The sequence below is a fragment of the Caretta caretta genome, chromosome 5 (assembly GCF_965140235.1).
Source record: "Caretta caretta isolate rCarCar2 chromosome 5, rCarCar1.hap1, whole genome shotgun sequence".
In the NCBI taxonomy this organism is placed as follows: Eukaryota; Metazoa; Chordata; order Testudines; family Cheloniidae; genus Caretta; species Caretta caretta.
Genome location: NC_134210.1, coordinates 47,831,746 through 47,849,027, shown reverse-complemented (window position 1 = coordinate 47,849,027; position 17,282 = coordinate 47,831,746). Strand labels below are relative to the sequence as shown.

The 17,282-nt window shown below is 43.9% G+C and overlaps 1 protein-coding gene across 3 annotated transcripts in view; it reads left to right on the top strand.

Moving 5' to 3' along the window:
* Nucleotides 1-17,282, top strand: part of SV2C (synaptic vesicle glycoprotein 2C) — a 216,921-nt gene that overhangs the window by 117,390 nt on the left and 82,249 nt on the right. The window lies entirely within an intron of this gene.

The window sequence follows — 17,282 nt, the reverse complement described above, 5'->3', positions numbered from 1 at the left end:
GCTGCAGGGGCCGGTTGGCCATTAGTTATTCTTGTACTTCAGAAATGTAGAAATAGAATGGACAGCAATATAATGTAACAACTTTTAGACTGAATAAGATACAAAACGTCCAGCTGATTCAAGTTATACAGTGCACACCAATATAATGAAAGAGCTCCTGAAAGTCATAGCACAGTGAAAAGGTAACCTTGAGGTACAGTTTTGATTCCTGGGCACTTGGGCCTGACTCTAAGGTGTTGACTACTCACGGACTTCAATGGGCATGGAGGTTGCTCACCGCCCTTTAAAAATAAGCTCTTGTGGACAGGCAGGATGTAGAAACGTTGCTCATTGCTCCTTTCCAAACAATTAAAGGACTGCCATGAGATGCAATGGAAATCCTATCCAATTTTCTTCAGCCAGAACAATGGTGACGACAAGAGTTGGAGTGTAAAGGGAAGAAAATGGGGGATTCTTGAGGCTTTCATAAAGGTGATGAGGACAGGTAGTGCGAAGGAAAAGGAGGAATGGGTCATAACTATACAGACTAAATCTGCTTCATCAGGTAGCAAACAATCTTGAATTAAAATTAATCAGGGAATCTCAGAGAAAAGCTGAATCTGAATTCCTGACCTGGCCTCTGGGTCCTTGAGTTGCCAAAACTCAAAAACACTTACTGGCAAGAGTATGTGAATTGATTTTACTTTTCAGTTAGTAAAGTGCTCTGGTTGCCAAGTAACTTTTTGTTCTAGTATACATTATTCTTTCAGGTTTCAGAGTAACAGCTGTGTTAGTCTGTATTTGCAAAAAGAAAAGGAGTACTTGTGGCACCTTAGAGACTAACCAATTTATTTGAGCATAAGCTTTCATGAGCTACAGCTCACTTCACCGGATGCATCGAAGAAGTGAGCTGTAGCTCACAAAAGCTTATGCTCAAATAAATTGGTTAGTCTCTAAGGTGCCACAAGTACTCCTTTTCTTTTTATTATTCTTTCACTTCCGCTTACCTGGAGGCAGAAATGCAAACCTTATGATAAACTGATTTTTAAAAGGTTGTCTAGTTTTACTGCAGATTCTGGAAATACCTCAGTAACCTTTTCTGAGATGCTGTTTTGTAACTTTATGTGAAAACAAATCTCAAATAATAATGCATACCCCTTTGCCAAAGTAATGACACTAGGAGATTAATTCCCCTCATCCTCAAACAGTGGAAAAACACCAGTAATAGAAAGCCATACTAAATCAGGCCTTTTTGCCCTGTTATTGGGAGGTATCACTTCGGCTGGAGACCTAAAAAGAAATGTGAAAGGAAATTCTGGGGGATGATATTCTTCAGATTCAGCCAGACAAGGCTTAGACCTTGCAGTGCTTTTTTTTCCCTCCATAAAAGAGGGATCCTAACAGCAAAGGGGAGAAATTGCCAGCAAAAATGTCTCTTCATCACAGTGAAAAAGCACAAACTTTTCTGTTCAAACATCCGTTTTGCAAAATTGGTAAAACTATTTGTATGGGTTTTAGTGGGGACACTTACAAGGGTCATCACTCTCAGTTGGACTTACTTAACTGCACTGGCTAATTTAAAAACAATGGGACAGATACGCAGCTGCTGCAAAAGTGGGATCATATCGGTGAAATCAAATGAGCTATGGCAATTTACAACAGCTAAGGATGTGGCCCACTGTTTCTAGAGATCCTGTCTGTCACCAAGATTACATTTAAAACCCATGAGGTCCATATCATCTGCACATGCTGCATAACTCTTCTTGCCATTAACAAAAACTATGCAACTACACTGCGAAAGGTGTAGATTCAAATGTTTAAAATGAAATTCTACTCAAAGTATTTTGCTGAATTCTAGCCCTCCATTGTCACTCTCTGAGCCAGATTCTCTGCCACTTCCAGCGTCTGCAGAGTGCAGTAGAGATATGGAACCATCAGAAAGCTGGCTACACCTCCCTGGTTTTCAGCCTGGCTTGCCACATGTTAGGGCAGTCTAAAGTTTGCTTTAATATGCTCCACCTTGCAGTGGTCTCCAGGAAAGCATCTGCCAGTTGGAGATTGCCAGAGTGCAGTGCTCTTCAGACACTTTCCCTCCTTGTCCCCAGTATATCCCCTGCACAAAAGTGCATGATATATACATTTATCCCATGTTGGTGTAATGTTTAAAAAAAAAACTTGAACCACTAAGATGTGTATTTGGGTGAGTAATAACATGATCATATTGCTGCAAACCTTGGTCTTCCTGTTTCAGCAGAGCCATACTATTAATTGCTCCCACTTGTATGACACCTTAAATTTAGGCTTCAGAGACCATGCCTTCTGTGAAGCATTTAGCACCATTATGGGTGCTATAAAATAATAGATTTCAGTGAGAGAGAAAATAATATAGTGGGCAGTGAGGCTGGAGACAGGGAGGGTATTTCAGAGGACTAGGAAAGAACAGATTTATGGCAACATAAACACACACAAATCTGCTGAGCTACATTATTCCCACCTCTCCTCATTTCAAAATAAGAAAAGGAGTACTAGTGGCACCGTAGAGACTAACCAATTTATTTGAGCATAAGCTTTCGTGAGCTACAGCTTACTTCATCGGATGCATCTCAAATATTTGAGCTTATGCTCAAATAAATTGGTTAGTCTCTTAGGTGCCACAAGTACTCCTTTTCTTTTTGCGAATACAGACTAACACGGCTGCTACTCTGAAACCTCTCATTTCAAAATGGCACCCAAGGAGGCAGTAAATGGGGGGAGGGAAACCAAGGAAAGAGAAGTGCTTTGTGTTTCAAGATTTCCTCCCTTTTTATTTGAAGCAAGTTTGATAAATTAATTTCTTAATGATTTACCCTTTTGACATTGGTTTGCGTCAAACAGACCACATTTATTGTATTTTCTCATTTATAAATTCTGCATTTCTCCCAGAAGTGGTCCAAAATCTTCAGTTGTCCCCCAAGATACTTTTCAGTCATCCTCCACATTATATCTTCACCTACCAGGAAGCAAATCAGAATTTTAAATAGCCCACTCCACCCACTTCAGTGATCTATTCATTTAGATTGGAGGCATTTCTCTGCTCTTTGCTTTTCATGTGAACCTTGTCTAAACTAAGAAGGGTTTGTTGGCATAATTACAATGGTACAGCTATACTGGCAAACCCTCCTAGTGAGCTTATAGCAGCAAAAGAGTTGTCCTACCTTCCTGAACAAAATAAGCCATAACAGCAAACGAACTTTTTTGCCAGTATAACTGTGTCCACCCTACGGCATTTGCCAGCAGAGTAACATCTATTTGGCTTGTGCTTTTTTTTTTTTTTCCACACTCCCAATCGACATAGCTAGGCCAGCAAAAATTAAGTGTAGACTAGACCACAGTGTGTGCACGAGGCCTGATTGTTCCCGTATACCAATGTCAATCAGAAGTAATTCCATGGAAATGAATGAAGTTGCACTTGTTTAAAATCAGAGTAACTCCATTGACTTCAGTGGAACTATTCCTGATTCACACTAGTGTAAGCGAGAGGAGGATCAAACCTAATAGGCGTTAGCTCATTTAAAAATGTATTAGCTGGCAGGCATGGTAGATACTTGTATTGCAGGATTAAAAAGAGGGTAACTAGAAGGAGAGGGTAGAATCTTTTTTTCTTAGCAGTGTACGCCTTTCATAAGTACACACTCTTATATAAGGCACTTCTGAAAAAAGGGGAGATCCTCAGCTGCTGTGAGTCAGCATAACTTCATTGCTGTCGGTGGACCAATGCCAGTTTACACCAGCTGAGCATCTAGCCCTCGCTTTTTGTCAGGAGAGAAGGAAAATGACATGGCATATATGCAGTAACTTGTCTCTTTTTCTGTTCAAGCAGCATGATCATTCCTAGGGGTTGGGTAGGGGGGCTACCAAAAAGGCTAAAGTAGAACAAGTTAACAGTGCTTTGGCGCCAACCTCTCATTGTTAACACAACAAACAGTGTGATAATAGGGTAAAATCGAAGCAAAACTTTCATTAATACAAAGATCATAAAGTGGCACTGATGTATTACTTCAGGCCCCCTCTGTTGAAAGATCACTGCTTCAGGTCCCTCATAATCTCCGCTGTAAGTATTAGTGCCTCTGTTGAAGGGCTTTGTTAATTTATAATTGTTGTCCTTTGTGTGAAAACTGCAAATGAGTGTGGACCTGCCTAGGGTCCCTGAAAGAGGAGTTCATATCACAGAGCTTCTATTAGAAGTGGAAACATCTGTGAAGAGATGTTCACAATTACTGCCTATGAACAAGGTCAGCATGGGTCACTGTGGAGACACTGACTTACACTGTCATTAGGCTAGGTTTTATAGGAAGGCTAATGAGCCATTTTGTACACCATTTTGAAAGTGCAACTTCCAGTTCTGCATAATATTTGAAGGTAAATATCTTTAATGAATGTCAAAAGGCAGTAAACGTTTGGCATCGTGTTTGGTTTTCACATAATGCACTGTCTTAAGTCTGAAAAAATGCTTTTCTGTTTCCATTGCAGATTTAAATGTATTATCCTTTTGATTACTCCCAAATGTCTCCTTCAGTATAATGTCAAATGACTCTGCAACTGGGGGCTAAGAAACTAAGAGGAGTCATCCCAAGCTATTGTAATCATTTTGCCCTCTCCGACAAAAAAAACCTTGTAAAATGACCAACTTGGCAGAGGTACAAAGATGTATATTCCCAACCATGTACAGTGTTTGTTAAAAAAGATGAGCAGAGAGAGATCGGGGTTTCATTGCAAATCTCATCTGTTGGGTTTCAGTTTTTGTAAAAACAAAAATCAGAAGCAGTTTGAATCTGGGCTCCAATTTAATCAAACAATCAAAGTTTGAGGGAGAGTTTTGGCTCATCTCTAATTGTATTGTATCCAGACTTGTATTGGCCTGCAGAACTAAAGGAAATTTCCCAGTCAACCCCAGGACATGAGACACCCCACAACTCCTCTAAACAATAGCAAATTAAGTCCTGATCTCATTCAGTTGTAGCTCTTAATTTTGGCTGGCAAGTAGCCCAACAGAAATTAGATCGACAGATCCATCCAGGGAAGGAGCATATTGATGGACAAGGGTTTGGCCAGCAGTACAGCTGGTGGGGATCCAAGTGGGAGTAAGGGCTGCTCCTGGCTGCTGTCTGTTTTCTTTGCTAAATTTGGCATGCTACCATATTATGCATTATGAAGCATGATTTAAGGCAGCCCATGATGCATAGGATGTGTCACAGGGTGGAGTACCAGGGCCTGTAAAGCTCTGGCCTGTGTCTGAGTCAGGTGACAAGGATCACACGAGAGTAGTCTGGAGGCAGTGCCTCCCATAAGATGGACTGCCCGCTAACGCAGTGGAGGAGAGAACACTGCAGGGAGTCGGAAGGATTCCCTGCAGTAGAGCTAGGCTGGTGGCAATCTGGGAAGCATGCCAGGATTTAGGTGTGAGAGGCTCTCCCTTATGGGCTAAGGAGAAGGGTCTAGGAGAGCCAGGAAGCCCTTTGATGGTGGCCTAATACAGGTGTCAAAAAGATGTGGGGCACGAAGCTTTGGAAAGAGGGCCAAATGGACTCTAAGCCCAGGGAAGGGCTCAAGGTACTGTGTTGTGTTCCAGGAAGAGCCCAACAGATAGTAGCTGGAACAGGACTGCAGTTTTGTTCAGCTGAGCCCAATGCTGCAAAACAGACAGAAACTGTGTGTTAAAGGGAACTTGTGAAAAATCACCTGGGCCTGCGTTGGCCAAAGGAACTATTTATGATGTGGAACCAAAATGGCTTCGTACAGCAGTCTCCAAGCGTGGGAATGCTAATTAAGACTCCAACATCGATTGGAGAGTTGAAGGGAAAACTGAGGTGCAAACACTTGACTCAGTGGGGTATGTAGTACAGGGGGTATGCAAAGACAAGGCACAGCAAACAACAGAAAGATAGTAACGCTAACAGACCCTGGTCATCAGCGGGCATGATTGAACCGGGGACCTCTGGAGCTTAGTACATGGGCTGCTACTTCATGAGCTAAAAGCCAACACCCAGAAGGTGTGTGGGTTACATAAGCACACAGGCAGGCTGTGTGTGGAGGCAGCTGGGCCCGCAGAGAATCGCAGGATAAACAGGTAGCAACGGCACTTTCAAACCATTTACATGAGGGGGAAAGCTATTGTCCCCATCCTAGTCTCTTAGAACCCAGACGGGGTCATGCTGGTACATAGACACAGAAGGACCCTCTTGTCTGGAGTATTTGCCTCCAGAATCTACTCCTGGGGGAATTCTGTGCCACTGCACATGTGCAGAATTTATGCCCGCACTGATTTCTTTGCTTCCCTGCAGAAAAATGACTTTCTGATGGAGAAGCAAAGGGAAGCCACAAGAGTAGTCATGTGACCCTCCCCAGCAGTATGTTTCAGGTGCCCAGGGCAGCCGGCAGAGAGGTAAATCACTGTGGGCAGGAAGCGGTACTGGGGAAGACCTGGCTGGTGGCTCCTACCCTGCACCGGGCTCAGCTGCTAGTCCCGGCTGGGCTGGGGAGGATGGGACATCCTGCACAGCATCCAGGGCTGGGTCAGACCCACCAGCAGATTTCTCCCCCAGCTGTAGGATACACTGCAATTCCCCCCGCTTCCTGCATCCATCGCTCCTCATCTGCAGGGGAAGGGATCCCTGTACAGGGAGCTGCTCCCTCATCCGCCCAACCCCCATGCATCCAGACACCCTCATACCCAGATCCTCCTGCCGAGCCTCACCCACCCGCACTCAGAACCCCACCCCCCCCCGATAAGTCCCACTCCTCCTGAGCCTGGACCTACCCTGACTAACCACCCGCACCTGGATCCCCAGCCCACTGAGCCCCAACCAGTTGCACCTGGATCCCTACCTCACTTAGTCTCATTCCCCCAGCATGAGGACCCTCCACTGAGCCTCCCACACTCAGACCCCCCTGCCGAGCTCTATCCCGCCACACCCAGACTCCCCATTCCCCCCACTAAGCCCCAGTCTCCTTCACCTGGATCCCACTGCAGAGTCTCTGTTGCACGGAGAACTCCCAACAAGCCCCTGTGCATCCAGATCCCCCCCATACCTGGATCCCACACTGAGCCGCCCGCACCCAGATTGCCCCACACAGAACCCTCTCAACCCACACCTGGATCTCCCCACACGAAGCCCCTCCACACTTGGATCCTGCCTTGCTGAGTCTCCCTGCCCACACCTGGTGCACCTGGCACAAAGGAGCAGGGCCCTGGGGTGTTTCTGGGTCAGGCCTGGTCCTTGCGCTGTGTCAGGGGTGGGTGCAGCCTCACCGCTGAGTCCGTGTCCTGGAGTGGGGGCGTTGCACAGTGATCTCCCACCTCTGTGCAGCCAGTGGCCTGTGTTCCCCAATGCCAAGCTGGAGCCTCCACATTTATTTGACAAATAAAATTTGCAGAATTTTGCAGAATTTTAAAATAGTGTGTGAAGCGTTTTAATTTTTTTGGCGCAGAATGCCCTCAGGAATAAGTGTCCCATAGTGACTGAATGCATTCTAATGCAGCTATGTATGTGCACCATCCCCCCTTGCAAGTACACCATTTTCCTCTTCTATATAGTCGGAAAATATAAATATTTATATAAATCCTCAAAACAAAATTTTATTCAGACTTCATACTGTTGCAGCAATTAACATGCCTAGGGCAGAAAAAATAGCCAAGAACTTGAGTAAAATCCATGCCGTATTGTCACCCTACCACCTAGATCAATGCCTGGCATTCTGAACCCACAGGCCCAGTAGAAAGATTACTGACCCAAAGATCAGACAGCCAAACTCAGAATCCTTATACCAGGGGTCGGCAACCTTTCAGAAGTGGTGTGCCAAGTCTTTGTTTATTCACTCTAATATAAGGTTTTGCATGCCGGTAATACATTTTAACGTTTTTAGAAGCTCTCGCTCTATAAGTCTATATTATATAACTAAACTATTGTTGTATGTAAAGTAAAGAAGGTTTTTAAAATGTTTAAGAAGCTTCATTTAAGATTAAATTAACATGCAGATCTTATCAGTTTAGTGCAGTGGTTCTTAACCTGGGGTGCACGCATCCCCTGGGGGTGCAAGATGCCCTCTCTGGGGGTGCGAGACATGCGAGATTTTTTCAGAAGGTAAATCATCAAAAACACAAATTAAGCACAGGCACATAAGTACAACTACTTTGTTTCATCAAACCTATGTATTTATTAACATGATACATTTTTAATGATTACTGTAATATACAAAGTTTTTAAGTTTTCAAGTTTTTAAGCTAATTGTAGTGTAATTTTTTTTTATAAGGGCTGCAGCACGCTGGGCCCAGGCCAGGAGCAGAGCCCTGGGCTGGCTGCCGGTACCCCAAGCCGGCAGGAGGGCTCAGCAGGGCCGGAGGCCCGGACGCTGGCTTGCAGGGGGCCGGGCGGCTGGTATCCCAGGCCGGCAGCAGGCTGAGCGGGCCGATGGCTGGGACCCTGGCTGGCAAGGGGCCAGTGGCCGGAACCCCAGACCATCAGCGGGCTGAGCTGGGTGGCAGACAGAACCCCAGACCGGCAGCGGCTCACCCACTGCTGGTCTGGGGTTCTGCCGGCTCCTGCCAGCCGGGGTCCCGGCCCCCGACCCCGCTCAGCCCACTGCCAGCTGGGGGTTCCATTCACCCGGCCAGCAGTGGGCTGAGTGGGGCCAGGAGCTTGGGACCCTAGCTGGCAAGGGGCCAGCAGTCGGAACCCCAGACCAGCAGCGGGCTGAGCGGGGCCAGCAGACAGAACCCCAGACTGGCCACGGGCTGAGCAGTTCAGCCCGCTGCTGGTCTGAGGTTCCGTCTGCTGGCTCCTGACAGCCGGGGTCCCGTTCACCCAGGCAGGCAGCGGGCTGAGCGGGATCGGTGACCGGGACGCTGGCTGGCAGCAGCGTGCCAGTAAAAATTGGCATGAGTGCCGCAGGTTGCCAATCCCTGCCTTATACTAATAGATATGGTGTTTGAACCTGATGTCCATGTACCATACACAGACTTATAGACTGATGAACTAACTAAAAGATTAACTAAAAGAAACAGTTTTGCTATTGGTGTTCCTTAAATGTGGATGGTTATTTCACCAGGCTTTGGTATGTAGCAATACTAAGACAAAAGTAACACCAAGGTAAAAAAAATCTTGCTGTATGTTTACAGTAACTGTTTAGAACACAGCATGGCACAAGACAGACAGCTAAAGGAGTGTGGGGCAGGAGACAGATGTAATTGGTTTGTGCCATTTAAATCTATGAGAAGGAAAGAATGGTGTTCGCCCTTCCTCCAGTATAACACATCAGATTGTTGGTTAATTTCCCCAGATCCATTCTCCCAAGAGAAAAGGAGCTTCTCCAGTATTCATGCTTACAATTGTATGAGTCTTTTTTTAAACAAGCAGCATGTCAGACTTTGCAGGTAGGATGCCTGATTCACATACGGTCAGGGTTGTGGAGATACACTGACTCTTGCTAAGGTTCTCTTTTTCACTAATGCATAAACAATGTATTGTAACAAATGTCATTTTAATTTTCTGCTGTGATCAGTATAATTATGAAAAATAGGCTTAAAAATGTATGCACATCTTTTTATTGCGGGAAGCTGCTCTCATTTCCGCATTAATAGTTGTATATTTCTTTCTATCTTGACTGACTTGTACTCAATCTTGTCCTCAACACTCAAAGCATATTCTTTTTCTGGCACCATCTCAGTCTCAGATGACATTATCTGTGGTTAGGTTTTTGGGATCCTTCAGTATCCTTGCTATGCTACTGCTGCATTCCTTAGACACAATCCTCCCAAATATCAATTTTCTATTTCCTTTGTCTGTTTGTTTGTTTTTTAATCTCCCCTCACCACTAAGAATGAATCTAGCCTAGTAGTAAAGCAACGTAGGAAGTGCAAAGATCACCCATTTGCAGAAGTGGGACTAGAACTCAAAAGTTTTACTCTGCAGACCACTCTGTTCACTCATGCAGATCATACCACTTCTACTCCAGGAAGAGAAGCAGGCTCCTAGATCATATCCAGCAACTGTGCCTAGGCGGCTGTCTTGTTTCTGATTAGATTATGATCATTTATTTCTTTGCTGTCTCCTTGGTTTCCTTGATTGCAGTTGTTCAGTGCTTGTATCTATCAATCTGCCTCTGAGTTCATGTAAGAGTCAAAGGTATTAAGGGGAAGGCATTGAGGTGTTGCTGCCTATGTCATGCACTTTAGTTCTAAATAATTAGCTGCGAGAAACATTGCACGGGTTTTTTTTTTTAAAAAACACCCCTTTAAATATCATTTTAAAGGTTTTGATCAAGAAAATTATTGAAAAAATTACAAGGGCATTCCACATATTAAAAGAAACAAATATATAACACATACACACAATTAATCAGCCATCCCCCCCCAACACTTGGATTAATTAATATCAATTAGATGAAGAAACTAAAAGCTTATATTATGGAACAACAAAAATCTGATTCAAAACTTCATTTTGTACCAGTCACATCCCAATTAAATTAAATCTGGTAATTTCACACGAGGACTCGAAATGACTGTAACTAAGCTCATAAAATGGTAAGTAAACAAAACCATATTTTTAATATCATAATTTTAATAATGAGGAAAAAATTAATAAGGAACAAAGACAAAATAACTGTTTATATCAATCAGATTCAATTAGACTAGACTAGATTAAGTAGTAAAAGAATGCAAAAGAGTATCTATTAAAGCTGTAGGAAAAAAAATATAAATTTCAGCTTCCATACTATGAGAGTTAAAGCTCGGATCACCTCCTGTCATGGAAATTCTTGCGGAAAATGGCAAGGGAGGAAAAAATCCACAAGGATTTCTCCAAAATTATTGTCTGAGCTATACAATGGATCTAGCGGAATGCATGTTGTTGGGGCAGTGTGTGGGTGCAAGGGTGTTTCCCAGACAGATTATTTTACAGGATCTAGCCCTGTGGTTGTACAGTGCCTCACACAATGGAGTCCTGATCCTGACTGGAGCTTTTAGGCACTATTGTAATAATAATGGGATGTGCAGTGAGCAGGATTTTCCACCTTGAAAATGAGTGGCATTCCAGGGCCCACTTGCTCCTTGCAAGCACAGCACTAATTGCTTGCTCTGGGCAGCTGCCCCAGAAAACCACCTTAAAGATATCTTCCCAACCCTCTCAGTGATCCCAGGAAGAGGGGCTGGTGACCGTCACCCCATCCACCACTTCCGAGAGGCCAGGGGAGAACTGTGTGCAGAGAACTCCCTCCATGCACAGATCTCCCTTGAACGATCCGAGCCAAAGTCACTATTGCTTTTTATTCCAATTAAATTAGACTAGATTATTCAATAAGACAGCCTATAAAATTAGTCCCTTAATTATATAGCATTAAGTAAATAGAAACATATTACTTTCAAACAGTGGTGTTTGTACTGAAACCCAGATTTAAGTCTAAACAGTTCTATTCAGATTCTGCTAAAATCCTATTGTATAATGGATCTTCAGTTGTGCTATTCCGCTTTCATAAGTAGATCCTTTTTTCCATAATTTGTGTACCTATCACTTGTGGTGTTCAAGAACAGATGTTTAAGCATCCTTGACAAGACATTTTGGAGGGAAGAAAACTGATTCAACAAATCTTCTAGACAAAAAGTGTTTCTGCTCACATTAGATTTTTTTTTTCTTCTAGGTGGGATAGGTCTTGAGTAACTAGGAAAGTATTAACTTGTTTGCTATTGAGTAGATCTTTCCACTGGATCTTCAAACCACTGAAAAGTCTTTCTCATGGGCTAACAAGGAATCAGAAATTACAATGAGAGTTCTACTCAAGTAATTAAAATTAGCTCAAATGAAAGGTGATGAAATTTTGTTGGATGTCTAAAAATATTTAGAGATTTTTAGCGCAGAGTCAAATGTATCCAGAGATATAGAATTTAAAAATACAGAGATGTAAGTGTCCAAATTATGGACCCCCCAAGCCTATGGATATTAAAGTGTTTGTCTTAGAAAGATTTTGTAAAACTTCCATTCACTGATGGAGGCAATGAGTTATCCTGTTAGTGACTTTGTACTGTCTTTCTTTGTTTGCATTTGGAGTTATATTTGCTTTTACTTTTTTTTTTAAAGGAATCTTTCTACTTTTCTCCTACCAGTAAACTGCAAACTCTGACCTCAGTTCTGCATCAGGATCTGCTAACATGGGCGTCTGCACCCATTCAGAGTCCCACTGACATCAGGGATAAGCATAGGGATCTATGAATGGATCCTGGTACAGAATCAGGCCTTTATGTGTAACTGTCCAGTTGTGAATTCAACTGGTAAAATCAGTTTCTCCGTGGCTCGATAGTGCACTGTAAAGTTATTTCTCACTCAGTAAAGCAGATCTATTAGCCTTAAGTGTTGGCTAAAGGTGACTGTGACCAGGAATAGAAGAGATCTTCTTGTCACACTTTTCCCCTTAGGTGTCAATAGAGTTGTCTCTGTCGCAGTTTTTTCCATTGTCATATTCTCTTTGTTCTTTTGTCTTTTTTGGAGCTATCATACAAGAAAAGGCAAATACAAATTTAAAAGCAAAAGAAAGACCCTTTCTTTCATGGAACTACTGTGTAATATATAATCTTAAAAAGTGGAGATGGGGGCACGGCCAATTACATTAAAAAGTACTCAAGGAGAACTAAGCTGTTGGGATCACTGCTCTCTAAAACAATATAGCAGCAATGGGAGTAGCAAAGTTTTAAATGCCTCTGCCCCGCTGTGTTCTCTTGCTGGAGTACAGATGACTGGGTACTCCATGCACACAGAACTGGTAAAAGCACAGATGAGTTTTAAACCCTCTCTTCTGGTGTCCTTTGGCATGAGTGAAGCTGGAGGTAAGGGGAGGCCCTGAGTAATAGTAAAAGCATAAAGTTTTTAAATCCTTCCTCAATGTATACTTCTCATGGGGGCAGTAGGGGCTGGATGGCACTAAGTAATATTTTAATCTCTTTCTTCTCAAATTCTTCCCACGGGTGGGAGTGGATATCAGGGGTACTGAATGGCAGTGGGAACAGAGGGATTTGCACGGCTCTTTGGAGATCTGTGTCCCAAGATCACTATCATGAAAGGGGTCTCTCTCCTTTTCTCGTAAATGGTAAGTGCACTGTATTTTAGCTAATATGATAGCAAAGGTATTTTGTTCTGTTTTTAGAAATCTATTTCTACAGCAATTAAATGGTTAATGCATGGTTTTGTTATTAAGGTCAGGAAACTGGTTTTATCCTGCCTCTGCTACAGATTGGCTGTGTCCCCTTAAGCAAGTTATTTATGCCAAAACTTTTCAGAAGTAGTCACTAATTTTGGTGTCTGGCATGGGACACCTGTTGACTTCAATGGGAGTTGTGAGTGTTCAGGTCAGAGATGTGTCAGGATGGGCACCGAGCAATCAAAGCACTGAAAATGAGTTCCTACTTTTGAAAATGTGGTTCTTAACCTCTCTATGCCTCAGTTTCCCCATCTGTAAAATGGTATACTATTATTCACTATGTGAGAGCAAATTAATGTTTATAAAGCGTGTTAAGAACTTGCAGTGGAAGGTGCTGTACAAGTGCAAGGTATTATTTATTCATTAAAACCTATAAGCTTTGGAAGTGAAGTCTATGCTGGTCCTTCCCTACTCTGACTTTTACAGGTACTTCTGCTTTCAGTGCAGCTTAGAAATTCAGACACGTGCATTAGAGGTGCCTGTTTCATCAGCTGCTCCTAGTATTTCTTGAGGAGCTAGTTACCCAGGGAGCTATAAAATGTATTATAAATCATAGTTTCATTTTAGGCAAAATGGTGAGTTCTTCTCCCCCATCCCTCTGCTCAAGCCCCCAGAGTCAGATTTGAGTCTCTCTGCTGCAGTGCATCCAACCAATCAAAAGACAAGGATGTACTTACATGATTTGTAATAAAAGGAGACATGCTTGAATGGTTTCACACTGTGCTATCGCTGCAGTGACTGGACCTAAGAGATCTTGGCAAAAGCTACTGCTTACACGGGTCAGATTTCCCAGAACTATTTACTGCAGTTCCTACTATACCAACACCTGATTGGTTGCTTTAAGATGGAGCTACATAAGCAGTGGTCTGCTTTGTTGTTTAGTTCAAAAATGGAACACACTGGAGCAGGCTGTTTTCAGTGATAATAGCAATGCTAGACAGAAGTAGATCAATGGAGTTTGCTTTAATCTTTCTGCAGGAGGCAGAGTTCAAATAGAACTAGGGCTGTCAAACAACTAAATAATCACAATTAATTGTGAGATAAAAAAATAGTTGCGATTAATCTGTTTTACTCCCATTGTTAAACTGTAATAGGATACAAGTACTGTACTGTAGTGCAAGCTCTTATCATGAAAGTACTACTTACAAATTTTTTTTGTTACATAACTGCACTCAAAAACAAAACAATGAAAACGTTGGAGCTTACAAGTTGAACTATGAAGAGGCGTACGAATGTTTAGCTTATCTGGCACTTAAATACCTTGCAATGCTGGCTACAACAGTGCCATGCGAATGCCTGTTCTCACTTTCAGGTGACATTGTAAATAAGAAGCAGGCAGCATTATCTCCCGTAAATATAAGCAAACTTGTTTGTCTTAGTGATTGGCTGAAGAAGTAGGACTGAGTGGACTTGTATGACGTGAATTGAAAAATACTTTTTCTTTTATTTATCTTTTTTACACTGCAGATATTTGTAATCAAAAATAATATTAAGTGAGTACTGTGCACTTTGTATTCTGTGTTGTAATTGAAATCAATATATTTGAAAATGTAGAAAAACATCCAAAAATATTTATAATAAATTTAAATTGGTATTCTGTTATTGTTTAATGCTGTGATTAAAATTGCAATTAATTGTGACCTTTTCTTAATCTATTTAATTTGTTTTGCATTTATCGCATGCATGAGATTAATTGACAGCCCTAAATAGAAGAAAGGCACAAAGGAAACATAAGAGTTTATAAAATTTTTAAAGTACAAGAAAAGCATGAATCTCGAAGAAAATTAAAACGAGGAGAAAAATACAAAAAACCCTCACCACATTCATATAATTTTTAAACTGATACTGTTGTGGTTGGTGCATTTTAAGTACCTTTTGATAGATTAGCCAGAAAATACAGTGGTATCATTAATGCACAGGTTATGAATGCCTAGATAATAAAGCCAGACCACTGCGATCATATAGTCTGAACTCCTACTGTGGTTTGAGTAAAAAATGCTTGTGAACCTTTGGTCCCCCACCCTTCCTTGCTCTTTTGAGTACAGCTTTAAGTAATACAGTGTGGCTGACAATATATTTTCTGGAAGAGAATTCCGTCGGGATTTTGCTTGCCTCACTGCATAGAAAAAAATCTCTTAGCTGTCAGGATAAAAAGGATTAAGTAAAATTGAAATGAGACAAAGAAACAAATCGCATTGTGAATGAAAAGTAAATGCAAGTTTTGAGAAAAGCATAATGTGAAAATTAAAAAAAGGGGGGGGGGGACAAGTCCCAGATCTATTAGACTGTAAAACAGTCTCCCACAGGAACTGGCAAAAACCCCATAAATCTGAGACACTTAAAATCAGACAAGACAAAGTGTAGGGTTGGTAATTCCCAACTTGGCATTTGAGGTGAGGGGAATGAGAACAGGGTAAAAAAGAGTGTCATTGTGGGTGGGGAAAGCTATAGCACCCTAAAGCCAGTTCTCACACATAGTGGAAACTAGCTGCTACATCTACAGTTAACGTAGTAAGTGGTCACTTGAAAACAAATCCAGCTTCTTCCCTGCTCTCAATGTGTCCCTTAATGTTGCTAATTGCAGGAGCAGCTCGCCTGTAAAGAGCTGCAGGTTCAGCACTGACTTGCTGGCTCAGCTTCTTTTTTCTGCTCCCAAAGCATTTGGCTCAGCCTTGAATGGACATGCCCATTCCAGCAGCAGTGGAGTCTTTGGGGAATAGGAGAATGGAGAGGAGAGGAAAAGTCGACGAAAAGAGGGTACAGAAAGGGTACATAGACAACAGAGAGAGAAATGAGAAGAGAGAGGACAACACGTGGTGTAGGGTTGCCAACTTTCTAATCACACAAAACCGAACACCCTAGCCCTAGCCCTACCCCTTCCCTGAGGCCCCGCCCCCCACTCACTACATTTCCCCCTCCCTCAGTGGCTTGCTGTCCCCCACCCTCACTCACTTTCACTGGGGTTGGGGTGCGGGAGGGCGTGAGAGCTCTAAATGGGGGTGGGGCTCCAGGGTGGGGCCAGAAATGAGAGGTTCAGGGTGCAGGAGGGGGCTTTGGGCTGGGGCAGGGAGTTGGGATGTGGGAAGGGATGAGGGCTCCAGTTGGGGGTGCAGGCTCAGGGGTGGGGATGGGGATGAGAGGTTTGGGGTGCAGAGGGGCTGCAGGGTGGGGCCGAGGGATTCAGAATTTGGGAGGGTGCTGGGGTGTGGGAGGGGGTATGGGCTCTGGGCTGGGGGTGCGGGCTCTGAGCTGGAGCCAGGGATGAGAGGTTTGGGGTGTAGGAGGGGGGTCCAGGCTGGGGGCTGCGGCCGAGGGATTCGGAGTGCGGGAAGGGGCTGCGGTTTTACGCAGGGGGTTGGTGTGCAGGAGGGGTTGAGGGCTCTGGCGTGGGGCCGGAGATGAGGGGTTTGGGGTGCAGGAGGGGGCTCCAGGTTGGGGAGTGCCTCAGGGCTGGGGCAGGGGGTTGGGGCTTGGGGTTGGGGCATGAGCTTACCTTGGGCAGCTCCCAGTCAGCAGCACAGTGGGGGGGGGGGGGCGCTAAGGCAGGCTCCTTGCCTGTCCTGGCACTGCGTTGTGCCTCGGAAGCGGTGAGCAGATCCAGCTCCTAGGCGGGGGGGTGGCAAGGAGGCTCTGTGCGCTGCTCTCGCTCATAGGCTCCACCCTACCAGCTCCCGTTGGCTGTGGTCCCGGCCAATGGGAGTGCAGAGCCAGTGCTTGGGGCTGGAGCAGCGTGTGGAACCCTGTGGCCCCCCCACCTAGGAGCCAGACTTTTGACCATTCCTGGGGTGCAGCGCGGAGCCAGGACAGGCAGGGACTAGCCTGCTTTAGACCTGCAGCACTGCCTTTTAACAGCCCAGTCTGCAGTCCTGACCAGAGCCACCAGGGTCCCTTTTTAACCCAGCATTCTGTTAAAAAACTGGACACCTGGCAACCCTAACGTGGTAGGAAAGAGGAGGGATGGCGGCAGCGTTTAAGGATATAGTGCCAGGAGACATGGGGAAGTACTCACCAGTCAAGAGCGGGCTCCAAGACAAGAGGATGGTGACTGCTGCTGTAATAAATAATCCTGCACAGGCAAGGAG